The following is an 18021-nucleotide window of genomic DNA, read 5'->3' as shown; positions in this document are numbered from 1 at the left end:
GGCTCCATAGCTGTGTGTTCAACGTCTTGGTCTTTGTTCTTCGGGGCCCTGAGTTTGAATGAGGGACTTAAATCTTATGCGGTAAATTCCCCAGTCTCGGGGACTGAGTGTTTGCGCTGTCTACATCATTTCTGCACCTAATATACCACATAATGTACAGCACTACCTTCCACCACACAAACACCAGTTTCCTATACACGGCAGGTGCCGCCCACCTTCTTCAGAGGACCTGCCTTATAAGGGCTGCGTCAGGTTGGCAATAGTCTCATGAAATAATAATAATAATAATAATAATAATAATAATAATAATAATAATAATAATAATAATAATAATAATAATAATAATAATAATAATAATTCACTGTTACAATTAGTAGTATTACAATTATATTATTCAATTATTATTATTATTATTATTATTATTATTATTATTATTAATAATTTTATAATAATCTCAATAAGACATTTGACTCGAATTATATTAAAAATTCGTTAAAAATTTAAGGGAATGTCACAACACATGACATGTCTAGGCGACTGATTTTTCAGTCACAATTTGTGGGTTATTCCGAAGTCCTTCAGCATTTCTAAGACTTTTGGTGGTACAATGTTCATAGCGTAGAGAATGAGAAACTTCCACGTACGTATCACTTCATTGACTAGTTCTGAGTGCTTATCTTCCGGGCCTGAGTCATACTGGTAAGTATGACTTGCTTGCTTTGTCATTTGCCATTATAGTAGATGGATTTGGTTAACTGTCACACTTTTGACTGATGTTTGTGACATGGGAGAGATGCCTCCTCTTGTCCCATAGCTTTAGCAAAGTCTCTGCGGCTATTTTGACTGACTATGCTTACCGAGGTGGCAACATCTTCCCAAAGTATTATCTGCGCACTTTTTGCCGATAGATTTGTGTACGGGTTTGAAGAGTAAGGAGGGAGCAATTGCGGTTCCAGTAGTACTGCCAACTGAATGGAAATGAAATCTGAATTGAATCCATAATATGATCGATCGATATGAATTTTGTTAAACCTTTGTTATCTTAAGCCAACAACTGTGTTACACACACATTATATAACATTATATAACATTTCTCGATGCGAATCTTATTCCTAGAGTGAATTCTATAGTTTGGCTTTGCTGTGTAAATAACAACAGTACTAGTACGTAAAGTGTACGCCAGATGTCGTACAGCGATGCATAAGCGATTCATAGTTTGTGTTTCAAAGGTTGCCAGTACAAATCTCGAAGATTGCCGAGGTCGACCAATTCAGCACTAGTTTGTAAATCTATCCAGAAAAGGTGCGCAGACAATATGACCCACGACCTCACCATATTTGCAGCAGTTATCGACTTACCCTACCCTTCCACGCCTTTCGTAAAGAAAAACCTGTATCAGTTATAATAGGTCCATACAAGTTGCACTATACAAATTAGAACATTCCTCCAACTGAATGATTGGGCGAGTTGGCCGTGCGGTTAGGAGCGCGCAGCTGTGAGCTTGCATCCGGGAGATAGTGGGTTCGAACCCCACTGTCGGCAGCCCTGAAGATGGTTTTCCGTGGTTTCCCATTTTCACACAAGGCAAATGCTGGGGCTGTACCCTAATTAAGGCCACGGCCGTTTCCTTCTCATTCCTATGCATTTCCCATCCCATCGTCGCCATAAGACCTATCTGTGTCGGTGCGACGTAAAACAAATAGCAACTGAATGAACTTACAACCAAATAAGTTAATTCACTGAAGACTTATATTCAGTGTGTACGTTTGTGGTCGACAGATTTAATGTTTTCGATAAAACTCCCTTTCCATTAATTGACCTATGTGAAAAGTGATTTTTCGGGTGAGCGGAATTAGATCCTAATGGAGTAGTGTTCTAAGTTGGAAAGTGCAACTTGTATGGACGTAGTATTATATTTGATACACGTTTTTCTTAACCTCATGCTTTGCTTAAACAAGTCACGCTGGCAATGCTTAGTTTCATTTTTCATGCTAGGTTTATTATTTGAACCACTGACTTGGGATGGTACAGTTGGTGTGTGGCTATTTGAAGATGCATGATCTCTTAAAGGTTTTTGAGGTTTACAGAAAACAGGTCTTCTTTCCTTCTTAATCTGTTTATCGTCCAGGGTTGGTTTCTCCCTCGGACTCAGCGAGGGATCGCACCTCTCCTGCCTCACGGGCAGTGTCCTGGTGCGTGAGACTTTGGGTCGGGAATACAAGTGGGTGGGGAGGAGGACCAGTACCTCGTCCAAGTGGCATCACCTGCCTTGTGGGGATATGGGAAGATTGGAAGGGATATACATGCAAGAGGGAAGGAAGCGGCCATGTCGTTAAGTTAGGTACCATCCCGGCATTTACTTGGAGAAGTGGGAAACCATGGAAAACTTCTTCGAGGATGGTTGAGGTGGGAATCGAATACCCCCCCACCACTCTACTCATTTGACCCCCTAAGGCTGAGAGGACCCATTTCCAGTCCTCGTACCACTTTTCAAATTTTCGTGGCAGAGCCGGGAATCGAGCCAGGGCCTCTGGGGGTGGTAGCCAATCACACTAAATTAAATTACAATTGGTATGACGAATGTGTTGCTGTCTAAGACTCTGACCAAATTTTAAGATGGACAGGTAGTTTCGAAATAGTTTGACAAAGTTATCTGGGGAAATTGTGAAGCTCCTAGTCGAAAGGCCAAAGTGAAGACAACGTACCTCCTGTAATTCGTAGGTCACGACCTAGACGAAGACGATGGGACCCGTTTCGGGCTAAAGAATCCACAAGTTGACTTTATGTTACAGTAGAAACTAACTGGCGACATCTCCGACAAAGTTTTGCTTTTCTGGTTTAAGGTGGAGGAATGAACTCGAGGAGAGCTTCCCCGTCGCGTCGGCGAGAAAGTAGCGACTCCGAGTGTAATGAACAGAACTCTCAATCCAGCCAGGAGAGCACCTTGAGGATGTTGGCACATGTAAGTGAGCAAACAATTTATCATCTCGCTGTCGGGAGGGTTTTCTTCACTCAATTCTTTTATCTTTGGATGCGAGTTAAGCAGTCAGCTGGACACAAGAACTGATGCAAGGGACAACATGAACAGAAGAACTTTCGATATAGTCTGAACATACGAGTGTATTTATCCCTGCATTTTAGATTTTGTTAAATACCTACTTGTTTAAGTGTTGTTAATGCAATTCACTATGGCCATGTGACTTTTCGAGGAGCTAGATACACCGCGGTGGTGGATTGTTCATACTAAATATGTGTCTGTCTTTGTGAATGCTTTGTGATTTGCTAGATTTCAAGTCTTTGTGAATGCTTTGTGCCTTGCTAGATTTCAAGTTATCAGTCAGGCGAGAAATTACACGAAAATAAAAGTGTTCTGCATCTTACTTTGTGTATAAGAGCCAACGACGTAGCCATGCTAAAAAGGCCGGATACCGAGCTCGATAGCTGCAATCGCTAAGTGCGGCCAGTATCCAGTATTCGGGAGATCGTGGGTTCGCCCCTACTGTTGGCAGCCCTGAAGGTGGTTTTCCGTGGTTTCCCATTTTCACACCAGGCAAATGCCGAGGCTGTACCTTAAATAAGGCCACGGCCGCTTCCTTCCCACTTCTAGCCCTTTCCTGTCCCATCGTCGCCATAAGACCTATCTGTGTCGGTGCGACGTAAAGCAACTTGCAACAAAATGCCGGATCTCATGAAATCTCCCGAGTTAAGCATCATAGGGCGTGATCACCACATGGATGAGTAGCCGACATGCTGTTGGCTGGAGGATTGGAAAGGAACTAATCACCCTACCATAAGTTAACTCCGGCTCAGGATGCTTGATCGGTTGCACCTGGCTTAGCTGAGGACAATGACGAATGACTGGGTCACCAGCATCCAGATTTGAATAAGGCGCTTTATTATTATTATTATTATTATTATTATTATTATTATTATTATTATTATTATTATTATTATTATTATTATTATTAAGGGGGCTGCCTGGGCGAGGCGGTAAAGGCGTGCTAGGTTCGCCCGGAAGGACGTGGGTTCGAATCCCCGTCAGGAAGTCGTAAAATTTAAGAAACGAGATTTCCACTTCCGGAGGTGCATATGGCCCTGATGTTCACTCAGCCTACACCAAAAATGAGTACCAGGTTAATTCCTGGGGGCAAAGGCGGCCGGGCGTAGAGCTAACCACTCTACCCCATCACGTGCCGAGGTTAATAATGGTGGAAACCTTTACCTTCCACTCCTCCAAGGGCCTTCATGGCCTGTACGGAGGTGACTTTGTTTTGCTTTATTATTATTATTATTATTATTATTATTATTATTATTATTATTATTATTATAACAAACAAAGCAAGCAAACTTTTCGGGCTATACAGGTTTTATCATAACTACCTGCAGACACAGTACAAGAACACACTGAAATTAAGACACATTTGTCAGTCAAGGAATGCACCAGATCATTTCTCCCCTCGTCTGTTGGTCGCAGTAATCTTCTTTATTATTTAACATGCTCGAAGATTCAACGCTGCCACCCCACGATTGTGTATTCCTCCACTCACGACATTGTAAATGGAATGAAATACTGAACGAAGGAAACAATACGCCCAATGGTTTGATTATAGACGTTCAATATGCCCCCCACCCCCACCTACTTCGATGCACATTTCACAATGGCGTAATAGTGACCTTTGAACTCTGTTAGGACATATACGGTGTGTCATGCATTACCTCTGTCTCCCACTTCCCGCACTTCCCCTCCCTCCTCTGACACACAGCAACAGACAGCGGCCGGCTCTCTGGCAGAGCAAATACGTCAAGTTCGTCAATTTGAATCGCGCGCCCGGAAGTGAAAAAGTAATCTCATTTTCTCGATAAGAAACATTTTCTCCGCCAATCCGACTGCACCATCGTTCTTAACACGAAGAGCTTCTTTTGACAGTATAGTTATGATACAACATGTAGGCTATAGACCTTGAAAAGCCTTGGGCCTGCCGAGATGACTGTTACCCACCCAGGTACACTGTAGATCTAGTAGTGTCATGTAGTCAACCGTATTGAATTGTTTCATGACCAGCTTCACTGTCTCCCACACCAACAGTCCCACTATGTTGGGTACACAATATGTTTGTGATTAGCAGCGACAGTGTGCGCTTGGGATGCATTTTACAGTACCTGTGATTCGTACCACTGTATGAGCGACACCATGGTTCTGCCTTGCCTATGATTAGTATCCACTATGTGAGGAACACCACGGGATAGTGCGAGTCCCTGTGGTTAGTCCACTTTTGTGAAGAACACCATAGGTTTGCGTTGCCTGTAAATAGCGACACAGTGTGCTAAACATCATAGGTCTGTGTCACATGTGCGCATTTCATTACCTGTGAGTAGTGCTATAATATGTGGAATACCGCGAGTCTACGCTACTTTTGATTACTACCGCAACATGTCATGGTTACTAGCGATAAGTACCATTATGAGGGGCCGATGTTCGACTCGTTGGCTGAATGGTCAGCGTACTGGCCTTCGGTTCAGAGGGTCCCGGGTTCGATTCCCGGCCGGGTCGGGGATTTTAACCTTCATTGGTTAATTCCAGTGGCCCGGGGGCTGGGTGTTTGTGCTGTCCCCAACATCCCTGCAACTCACACACCACACATAACACTATCATCCACCACAATAACACGCAGTTACCTACACATGGCAGATGCCGCCCACCCTCATCGGAGGGTCTGCCTTACAAGGGCTGCACTCGGCTAGAAATAGCCACACGAAATTATTATTATAGGGGCCGATGACCTGGATTTTGGACCCCTTTAGACTTCAAGCATCATCGGTTCAGGATTGTGCTTTAGAAGCAGTCCCTTGGTCAGTAATACTACTGTTTACCGCTAGTTTCTGGGAATGTGGGGCACTGCGGGTCGGTTCCACTGATTGTTTTAAAATCATATCCATCCACCCATTCATTCTTCGTCCTTACGTTTTGAATTCTGGTCAGTGGAGGATTATGGGTTTTTAATAATTGTCCTTACATTTCGTCTCATTTCGTGCCGTTAGGGGCCGATGACCTAGATGTTAGGCCCCTTTAAACAAAAAGCATCATCATCATCCACACCAACAGTTCTGCAGTTGCGGATCCACATCTGGCAAAGGTAGTCGGATTTTTGAAGGGTGGAAAAAGAGAATTCGACACACCCTCGCGTACAGTGTTGGCAGTCTCTGGTGACTCAGTTTATCGAGCTCGATAGCTGCAGTCGCTTAACTGCGGGCAGTATCCAGTATTCGGGAGATAGTGGGTTCGAGCCCCACTGTCGGCAGCCCTGAAGATGGTTTTTCGTGGTTTCCCATTTTCACACCAGGCAAAAGCTGGGGCTGTACCTTAATTAAGGCCTCGGCGGCTTCCTCTCAATTCCTAGCCCTTTCGTATCCCATCGTCGCCGTAAGACATATCTGTGTCGGTGCGACGTAAAGCAAATAGCGTATATTTTGTTTCGCAGGAGTTCTTTTACGTGCCAGTAAATCTACCGACACGAGGCTGACGTATTTGAGCACCTTCGAATACCACCGGACTGAGCTAGGATCGAACCTATCAAGTTGGGGTCAGAAGGCCAGCGCCTCAACCGTCTGAGCCACTCAGCCCGGCTGATGCAGCCTTCTGCATGCAGAAAGTGCGTGATAGGTGGTAAAGTGGAAGAGAGGGCCTCGAGCCCTAACTTCGCCACTGAAAAAGGCATAAATAAATAAATAAATAAATAAATAAATAAATAAATAAATAAATAAATAAATAAATAAATAAATAAAAAAACATTGCTTATCGTCCATATCCCGGTGCCGCTGGTAATAAATAACTTTTTTTTTTTTTGCTATTTGCTTTGCGGCGCACCGGCACACATAGGTCTTACGGTCACGATGAGATAGGAAAGGAAGCGGCCGTGGCCTTAATTAAGGTGAAAATGGGAAACCACGGAAAACCACCTTCAGGGCTGCCGACAGTAGTGTTCGAAACCACTCTCTCCCGGATGGGAGCTCGCAGCTGTGCTCTCCTCACCGCACGGCCAACTCGCCCGGTAATAATAAATAACGTTGTTTTATGTCCATCTAACTATTTGTACGATTTCAGACACAATTTTGACCCGCATGAGTTCCAACACGAGGTGGTGTACTTGAGCATCTTCAAATACCACTGGATGGGAGTTGTGGGGAATGAATGAAATCCTTTGAAACCTCAAATCAAACGAGGCGGGAATCGACCAGTCGCTTCGGGAGAGAGGCAAAGACGCTACACCTAAATCAAGGAGTTAGCCAATGTTTTACTTCTTTTAACTTTAATACAAGTAAACGGATTGCTCTGTGCTAGGGGTTGGGAAAGTATCCTCGTTAAATCATGTAAATGCAGAAAATATCCAACAATGCGGGCTATAGTTGAGTCTATGGTTAGCGGTCATTACTTTCACTTAGGTTTGGGATAAAAACATCGGAAGCACTGAAGTATTATCTGCAGTGAAGGCGGAAAGTAATTAAGGTGGAGTGAGCAGAATTAACATTAAATGACTGCTGGAATTTAAAACCCTGTTTCATGCTTCCTTTCAACACGATTGAAAGTGACAGTTACTCGACTTCGAAGGTTGATACACGTAAATTGTTGTAGCTGTCTGAATAATAATAATAATAATAATAATAATAATAATAATAATAATAATAATAATAATGGGTAGAAGGGAATGTTGTAACGCAATTATGCGGGATATCAGAATGGTGTTTGCAAAGCATATGTGAAAATGATTTTTCTTTTCCGGACATACTGTAATTGCTCCAGTCGCAAGGGCAAACGACCTGTAGCGACAAACACAACCCACCTGGTCGGAGGTCAGAGTAATAGAATGAATCACAACAAACAATCACATAAACTGGTTATGGAACTCGATAGCTTACAACACTCGCTGTTTGTCCTAGACACAGACATCAGTGCTGTGGTTGTTTGACTTCTGGTCACCCGTGTGCTGTTCGTATGTGTTTACAAACACTCCCCGGCGTACGACGTAAAGCAGAACGGAAAAGCATTGATTTTTGTTCTTCTGGACAATAACAGGACGATGATAGCTGTATCATTTGTAGCAAATGGACTTCCAATTTCATTTTATTTCTTAAAATAGTCACGCGACAGATCTTATCGGCCTACGAACGCTTGCAATAATAATGAAATGCAGTTCATGTTTTCGGTATAACTTTCCCTTGTACCCTGTTTTAGTTTTGCGTCCCACAAATTACATTCACTATTTTTAGACAAGACGAAGTGCCGGAATTTTATCCTATAGGAGTTCTTTTACGTGATGGTAAATCTAACAACTCGAGACTGACGTATTTGAGCATCTTCAAGTACCCAATCTGAGCCGTGATAGAGCCCACCCACCACCTTGAACTCTGAAGACGTGAGCCCTACTGTCTAAGCTTCTCATCCCTTTCCCAGTTATTACTAAGATCTGGCTCATTTTCTGTATTAGTAGGTTTTATGGCTGGATGATCGTCTTGGCACCATGTGACTTTACCGGTAAAATTTTCTTCCACAAACACTGGAATTCAAACCTCAATAGTTAGAAGCAGTCGCACATGAGCCATTGTATCACTGATGCCATTAATCATGCTAGGATCAGCCCTGTGGTGTACGGGTTGCGTGTCTGCCTCTTACCCGGAGGCCCCGGGCTCGACTCCTAGCCTGTCCAAGTATTTTAATTATGGACAGAAGCTATCTGGAAGTAGATGCAAAACAATGAGGCTGAAGATTGAGTCATATTAACCACATGACATTTCAGTCATCTGGCTATCTGGCTGGGCACACAGCCGTCTTGCAGGCCGAGCCCCTTAATAGGCTGTTGAGCCACGTTTCTTATTATCAAGCTATGAGTGAAGAGTGAATTAGTGAACAAAATATAAGTTTATTGTATTTATTTCATTCAACGTTAAGATAAAAGTAAACAAAGCAACGAAAATTAGAGTAGGTGAAGCTTTATCTGACCCTGTAATAATTAAGAGGGGAATTCCTCAAAGCAGTATTATCGGACCTTTATGTTTTCTTATATATATAAATGATATGAGTAAGGGAGTGGAATCAGAGGTAAGGCTTTTTGCGGATGATGTTATTCTCTATAGAGTAATAAATAAGTTACATGATTGTGAGCAACTGCAACGTGACCTCGAAAATGTTGTGAGATGGACAGCAGGCAACGGTATGTTGATAAACGGGGTTAAAAGTCAGGTTGTGAATTTCACAAATAGGAAAAGTCCTCTCAATTTTAATTACTGCGTTGATGGGGGTGAGAGTTCCTTTTGGGGATCATTGTAATTATCTAGGTGTTAATATAAGGAAAGATCTTCATTGGGGTAATCACATAAATGGGATTGTAAATAAAGGGTACAGATCTCTGCACATAGTTATGAGGGTGTTTAGGGGTTGTAGTAAGGATGTAAAGGAGAGGGCATATAAGTCTCTGGTAAGACCCCAACTAGAGTATGGTCCCAGTGTATGGGACCCTCACCAGGATTACCTGATTCAATACTGGAAAAAATCCAAAGAAAAGCAGCTCGATTTGTTCTGGGTGATTTCCGACAAAAGAGTAGCATTACAAAAATGTTGCAAAGTTTGCGCTGGGAAGAATTGAGAGAAAGAAGGAGAGCTGCTCGACTAAGTGGTATGTTCCGAGCTGTCAGCGGAGAGATGGCGTGGAATGACATTAGTAGACGAATAAGTTTGAGTGGCGTTTATAAAAGTAGGAAAGATCACAATATGAAGATAAAGTTGGAATTCAAGAGGACAAACTTATGCAAATATTCATTTATAGGAAGGGGAGTTAGGGATTGGAATAACTTACCAGGGGAGACGTTCAATAAATTTCCAATTTCTTTGAAATCGTTTAGGAAAAGGCATGGAAAACAACAGATAGGGAATCTGCCACCTGCAAGTATCAATGTATGAAAAATCTTCAAAGTATATAATTTCAGTTGGTCATGGCACTGATTAGGAACAAATTTGATATTTAATAAAAAGAGAAAAAGAAAATGCAAACACACAACAAATGTTATCAGCCTCCAAACGCTTGTAATAATAATAATAATAATAATAATAATAATAATAATAATAATAATAATCTTCTCCTTCCGCCGCTTACTCCCACACGCTGGTGGGGGTCACAGCTATGAACTGAGTCACACATGTAGATTTGGCCCCCTTACAGAATCTGAAATGTTAAATTCTCGAAAATTAAAACTAATTGGAGAGAATTGGCAGATAGGCTTGGATTGGGTTTTCCTATAGGCTATAGGTTAAACTTACGAAAGCTCGGTAAGATCGATGTTTCACATCACAGACTCCCTTTTACGCATCGACAAAATTTGTAGATGCCGTGGTTAATGATGACAGAATTGTCGGTTGCGTAAAAGGCCAGTCGTCTACTTTTCTGACACCTGTCCGGATAGTATCGTGAGGGGGTCTTTTTTGCCTCAAATAACGGCCGTTTTAAGATAAGATATCCAGCAAAGTAAACGATTTGAATTCTTGGTGTAATATTTGTCCTACTACCTCACCATCAAGGACAGTCAAGGCGTAGCACCTGGGAACTCTCATTACGGACTAGGCATGCAGCTCTCGCCTTGTGTTCGTAGTATCTTTATGTCTCTCGATTTATTAATAACAGAACGATGTCTTAGTGTTGGGTAGGTTTTGGCCGGTTTCCCATCGCCAGGACACCTGGCCTGCCACTCTTCTGCCCAGAATGTAGGTGAAGAGATTTTTTCACACATATTAACCATTAAAAGTATTAGAGTTCAAGAAAATTCAAGTGTACAGAAATGACCGACTACATGCTCTGTTCATTAAAAGATAGGGAAAAGCGTAGTGATGGAAAACTTGCTGTGATAGGTGCACTTCTGCATATCAATTGGTTCAGTTCTCGATGAGACGTGATAATAGATTGAAATTTTCACTGACGTCTCATCAAGGGAACCAAGATTTGGAACTTACCTCTGCATGTGAGTATTTGAACTGAGAAGTGGTTTGATTTCCTTATAAATTTCGAGGACCCTTGGTGGTGATCACGATATCAACAGTCACGTGAAACTAAAAGTTTGATTTTTCAAAGAATCCGCACTTAAATTTCCCTGGTTCATTGTGATCTATCTTCTAACACATCCCATATTGATGTCTTTTACAGGCCTCAGCATGCGTAAAGAAAATGCTTCAGTAGCTGCAGGTCATTTCGGTGGCCCTGAAAAGGGCTGTTGTTGTAGTTGCTTTAATATTTTAAGTGAAGTACCACGTGTCCCTTTTGAGACCAAGTAGGGGTATTTTCCACACTTGCCCTCAAAATATATTATCTTCCTCCTCACAGCAGCCTTTGTGGCTCTGAAGATGGGACAGCGCCTTCTTTGGCGTCTGACATTCATGACTCATGACGACAACAGAGCGAATGAGCAAGTTCTTACTTGTCTCTGCGCAAGCGCACCGCCAACCACAACGGAATTTTGTCGAGAGGTCTTGCAGCGTCCGCGCTCCATGTAATACTCGGAAGCACGAACCGGAAGCTACAGAGATACGGTTATCAAAGGGGGACCAGTGCGAGATGCCTCAATTTTAGTACTGTACCTTTTCTCCAGTTCCAACTCGCGTGTTCTGGTTGAATGCTTTTGCGTTCCAAACTACTTTAACGGTTTTCAGAGACGACGAGTTTACGGACTTTTGTTTCACAGGAGTTCCTTTACGACCCTAACGCATTTGAGTATCTTCAATTACCAAAGGGCTGAGCCGGGATCGAATCATCAAGTTTGGCAGAGAAAGCCAGCTATATAACGTCTTAGCCACTCAGGTTGGCAGGATCTCAGGAGGACGATATGTGCCACGAATATGCATGTCCGCCTCCATAGCGTAACGGTTAGCATTTTTAACTGCCGTTTCTCGGTGGCCAGAAATTTAAAAATGGCAGGAGGGCTCGTATGTGGTTGAAATGGTACATGCAGCTAGATTCCACTGGGGGTGTACCTGAAAACATCTGCACTACCTCGGGGCAAGGACACGAATTTATATACGGCGTCAACTCGAAAGGCATGTACCAGGCCTCTTCGGAGGCCACACGCCATTATTATTATAGAAACAATTCCGTCCAACAACAACAGGTCGTGATAAATGGGATCAGGACAGCTAAATTGAGGATAACATCCAGTCCTCTAAGGGCCGGTTCTACCACCTACTGGTAAAGTAGCGCGTAATTTGCCCTCCGCGTAAAAGGATGTTTCCGTCCGACCACTCCCAGGTAGCGCTATCGGCAGCATAAATCGTCGTTACCCGGCGCGTAATTTCTCGGCCACTTCGAGGGCCCGATAAGACTTTACCTGCCGGGCAAGTTCTGAGAGCTGAACATTATTAGCTGTATTTCTGGTGATATGCAACTCAAATTAGCTTAGTATACTGAAAAAAGCAGTATACTGTAACAGTGATCGATATTGTATTGCAGGATTTTGAACATTAATGAGTTGCAACGGTCACACCAGTCTTTCGCATCGGTAGCGCAGGGAACACATTTTATACGTCAAGCTTTCGTAAAGAAACTCTAAAAGGATGTAAAATCAAAATCTATTTGGAAATCATTTCAAATGGGCTTTAATTTTCTACTTTTTCAGTTTTCGGACACGAGATATATATTACTGTATGTATCCTCCCTAACCCAAGCGTTTTCGTAGCGTAATGGTGAAGACGTTCGCTTCGTAATACGAAGTGTGCAGGTTCGAGTTTTTATTATGACGAATCTTTTTTATTTCCATTATCAGCGTTGTGTTAATCTGTATGCCTCTTTTCATACGTTCTTATCACAATATTATGTCTACTAGGAAAATTGCTTTATATGTATGCTACCTATAGCAAGTGATGTTATGATTAATAGCACATAGGACTGTCGCCCAGGTAGCAGATTCCCTATTAGTTGTTTACATAGGCTTGTAAATTATTTCGAAGAAATTGGAAACTATTCCATTCCCGAATTCCTCTTCCTATGAATGGATATTTATCCCGATTAGTTCTTTACATGTACAGTACCTTCCAACTTTACCTTCATAAAGTTAAAAATTAAAATGAAATGCTTTATCAATAAATGGAAGCATCTGGAACTAAACGAGGTCACAGAACTAGTTGCAAATAGAGCATCACGGAGATACTTAATCAATTCACAGAAGCCTGCAGATAGAATGCTCAAAGGCAATAAGTCCGTAAAGAAGATGTGTGTGTATATACGTATATGGAAGTGCGTAAAAGAGAGTTAAGAACAACGGCAGGGAACGAAAATACACTTTAAAATGTAAATTAGAAATACGATGAAAACCTGCGTACCTTCTATTACGGAGCGAGCGACTTGAGCAGTCTACTACGAGAATACCTTTCAAAAACGCTGCCTTGCATGATAGGTTATAACTGGCGTAAGAAAATGTAATCTCGAGATTTTAATCCCAATTAGGTATTGATATTGAAGATCATGGATTAAAATCACGAAAGCTTGACATGAATCGTTGTCCATAACTCTTAAGACTCCCCTTATTAGGCTTTTTGGTGATAATCAGCAGACGCAAGCACAGGGAAATAAGACAATCGAAATGAGTTTCATGCATCTGACGATAGATAGCACCACCCTCGAAAGCGAGAAATCGCTGAAAATCAGTCTAGCCAACCTCGTATATCGGTGTCTAGCTCCGGGTAGCTACCTAGCGCTTGCGCGGAGGTGGTTGGACGCAAGCCAAAGTACCAGCCGATTTACACCTCCAGGTAGTTTACCTCCCGGGCAGCTGCCAGCCACTTTACCAGCAGATGGTAGAACCGGCCCTAACTCGGGAAGTTTCATCCAAATTCAAATGGGGGAAGGTAACGTAGTGCCGTTTTGGACGAGTTCTGCTGCCCAAATGCCTGGAAAGGAGCCCCACGACATCTTTAATGACAATTATGCTATGAAGTCCACTGTTTTGGTGTCTAGTGGTTATTAATCATAAAGGTCCGTCAGAAAACCAGTACTCTTCGCAACTCTGTTCGAAAGTAAAGAATCGAAATGAAACAAAGCAGAATGTCCACGAAGACTCCCCCTGATAAATTATGATTGTAAAATTACATTATCGCACTTACCCCCAGTTCAGAGTCTTAGGATCTTCAGTCTGCAGAAATTAATTTTGAATAAATACATTTATGAACCATCTGAAAAAAGTAAACATGGTAACTGAATTATATATGAAAAAGAAACAATTTAATTAAAATAGAATAACATGTGTCGTTTTTGATAGAACACAATCAGATTCTATCAGATAATACTAAAAATATTTAGAAATGTATAAGCATTTATTTTTATTTCTGTTTAAATCATTAAACACTTGAAAATTGGACCTTATCTGAATGAAGTCTTCACGGACTGACTAGCCAGCTGGACTCACGCCAACGACAGGTAACGGGATTGCAACAGCTTGCATTCAGTGCTAGAGTGGAGAGAAGAGTGCTGTACTCTCACTTCCGATGTGATAAGTAATAATGGTCATTTTATAAAATTAATTAAAAACATCATCAGGGTTGTACAGCCAACATTTACCCTCACATTCAACTACTGCGTAACCAATTGAGTATCCCCTGAAAAGATGCACGAATAAGGCATATTTTCCCGACAATCACTACCTTGGATTCTTCATCTCCCGGAGCCCATACTCCCACGCATTTCAGAAGCACATGAACGTCAGATTCACACACATATCACTAAATACCTGACCAGAATTCCCTCCTTGACCTTTTTTTGTTACAATTTGCTTTACGTTGCACCGACACAGATAGGATTTATGGCGACGATGGGATAGGAAAGGCCTAGGAGTGGGAAGGAAGCAGCCGTTGCCTTAATTAAGGTACAGCTCCAGCAATTTCCTGGTATGAACATGGGAAACCACGGAAAACCATCTTCTGGGCTGCTGACAGTGGGGTTCGAACCCACTGTCTCCCAAATGCAAGTTCACAGCTGCGTGACCCTAACCGCACGGCCAACTCGCCCTGTAACTGAGCAGTCAACTTTAATGTGATATATCGGAAAGTTTTAGCTCCTACTTCACTGACCGCCGTCAACGCGCATCAGTGGGAACAATATACGCAGGGCGCCATAGGAATTCAGTGGGTGTCCCACAAGGGTCGGTTTTGACCCAGTTTTTTGCCATTAGCTTTAGCGACATAGGGGACGTATTGAAGTATAGCAAGTAATATATCTGTACAGATGATCTACATATTTATTATCACTCTTATGCCCGGCTACATGGCTAAATGTTTAGCGTTTTGGCGTTTGGTCCAAGGGGTTCCGGGTTCGATTCATGGCCCGGTCGGGGATTTTAACCTTCATTGGTTAATTCCGATGATTCGGGTTCTCGATGTGTTTGTCGTCTTCAGCATTAGAATTCACCATAGGTAGTGTACCATTCTCACAGACGCGCAGGTCGCCTGTCAGGCGTCAACTCGAAAGACCTGCACCAGGGCTCTCCGGGAGCCACATGCTATTAAAATTGTATCACTCTTATCCATAAGGCATACATGTAGTCATTGACAGGGTAAATTTTGACTTACAACGATTCAGTGACTATGCCAAAAAGAATAGTTGATTAATAAATCCTAACAAAACTCAGTCTGTAATATTTGGTCTTTGTTTATTTCTTAATCCGTTTACCCTCCAGGGTTGGTTTTTCCCTCGGACTCAGCGAGAGATCCCACCTCTACCGCCTCAAGGGCAGTGTCCAGGAGCGTGAGACTTTGGGTTGGGAGTATACAACTGGGGAAGAGGACCAGTACCTCTCCCAGGTAGCCTCGCCTGCTATGCTGAACAGGAGCCTTGGAGGGGGGATAGATTGGAAGGGATAGACAAGAAAGAGGGAAGTGCCCCGTGGCCTTAAGTTAGGTGCCATCACCACACTTGCCTGGAGGAGAACTGGGAAATCACTACGAGGATGCCTGATGGGAATCGAACCCCCTCTACTCAGTTGACCTTCCGAGGCTGAGTGGAACACGTTTGTAATACTTGGTACGAGAAGAAACATTGACTCGTTAAAAATAGAAATATACCTCAGATTATGTCAATTATTATTACAAGTTGCTTTACGTCGCACCGCCACAGATAAATCTTACTGAGACGATGGGATGGGAAAGGTCTGAATGTTGGATGGAAGTGACCGTAGCCTTAACTTAGATACAACCCCAGCATTTGCGTGGTGTGAAAGTGGGGAAACCATCCAAAACCATCTTCCGGGCTGCCGACAGTGGGGTTCAAACCCAGTGTATCCCGAATGCAAGATCACAGATCTTAATCGTACGGCCAACTAGCTCGGTAAGCAATTATGTTAAATAACACGGTTGTATTGATATAGGAAGTAGAAAGATGTTTTGAAGACTTTCGTCCGGGGCGTGGCATTGTATGGAAGTGAAACATAGACGATAACTAGCGCAGAAAGAAAGAGAATTTGAATGGTGGTGTTGCAGAAGAATGCTGAAGGTGAGATGGATAGATCGAATCACTAATGAAGAGATACTGAATCGAATTGTTGAGGGGAGGTGGATCTGGCTAAATTTGACCAGAAAAAGTGATAGAATGATAGGGCACATCTTAAGACACCCAGGACTTGTGCAGCTGGTTTTTAGGGAAGTGTAGGCGGTAAGAACGGTAGGGGTAGACCAAGTTGTGACAATCAAATTAGAGCAGACGTAGGATGCAGCAGTTACGTAGAAATAAATGTTAGCACAGAATAGGGTGGCGTGGAGAATTGCATCAAACCAGTCTATGGACTGATGACTCAAACAACAACAACAACAACAACAACAACAACAACAACAACAGTACAGTGCCCTATTGTACGTAAGTAAGAAACTTAGGTGTTATAATGACCGAGACGCTAAATTGGAATGAATATGTGACAAATACATGCTGTAACATTCAGAAATACATTTTCCTCCTAAACGCTACTCTACTAAAACCAAACCAAACCAAACCCCATGGCACTACAGCCCTTGAAGGGCCTTGGCCTACCAAGCGACCGCTGCTCAGCCCGAAGGCCTGCAGATTACGAGGTGTCATATGGTCAGCACGACGAATCCTCTCGGCCGTTATTCTTGGTTTTCTAGACCGGGGCCGCTACCTCACCGTCAGATAGATCCTCAATTCTAATCACGCAGGCTGAGTGGACCTCGAACCAGCCCTCAGGTCCAGGTAAAAATCCCTGACCTGGCCGGGAATCGAACCCGGGGCCTCCGGGTAAGAGGCAGGCACGCTAACCCTACACCGCGGGGCCGGCAGTAACGCTACTCTACTATATTTCCAAAAATATCTTAAAATACAACATGTGCATTTCCTAATGTTACCTGGTCAAAACAAATGCGACGCTGTACTTACGGATGTATCTCAAGACAATAATAAGACTCTCGAACGGAGTTTATTCACTTGTATTAGACTTTTAAGTAAGCTGCGATAAGATTCTCACATTTCACCTCAATACAGGATGGCTTCGTGTGCACGAGCGTCGCAGTCTCCACATGTCGCTTCTGCATAGAGTTCTAAATTCAGGTGTACCGAATTTCTTCCTTCAAACTTTAATTACCTCTCCTCGTAATTTAAACACGATACACGATCTTGTACCTCTCTAACTATCTCTCAGTCACTCGAGGGCTTACAACCGCTCCTTCCTAGCACTGCCGCTACGCTGTGGAATACCCTCCCTGACAACAGTACGGATGTGCCTTCTCGTAGATTTAATATGGTTTGCCGAAATCACTGCTTCTAGCTGACTGTATGATGAGTGTGAATAAGCACATGTTCCTAACACATAGAAATGTGTTTGCTAGTTATAGGTTTTTACTGCATTTTCTTGTCTTATTATTACTGTTATTGCTTTTGTAATGGTTGTTATCTTCATGTATATTGTCATGTTGTATATTTTATAATTATTATATTATTATATTATATTTGGTATTAGCAGTACTATATTATTTTTTCATGGCTTCTTGTGATT

General features: G+C 42.6%; 1 long non-coding RNA gene across 1 annotated transcript in view; it reads left to right on the top strand.

The window, feature by feature from the left end:
- Window positions 1–18021, top strand: part of LOC136863219 (uncharacterized) — a 515522-nt gene that overhangs the window by 46568 nt on the left and 450933 nt on the right. Inside the window, exon 2 of the long non-coding RNA XR_010859175.2 lies at window positions 2844–2962. This is a non-coding gene — a long non-coding RNA (uncharacterized lncRNA). The remainder of the gene's footprint in view (window positions 1–2843; window positions 2963–18021) is intronic.

Source organism: Anabrus simplex, chromosome 2, assembly GCF_040414725.1.
Source record: "Anabrus simplex isolate iqAnaSimp1 chromosome 2, ASM4041472v1, whole genome shotgun sequence".
NCBI lineage: Eukaryota > Metazoa > Arthropoda > Insecta > Orthoptera > Tettigoniidae > Anabrus > Anabrus simplex.
Note: the sequence above shows the minus strand (reverse complement) of the source record. Positions and strands in the feature narration are given on the sequence as shown.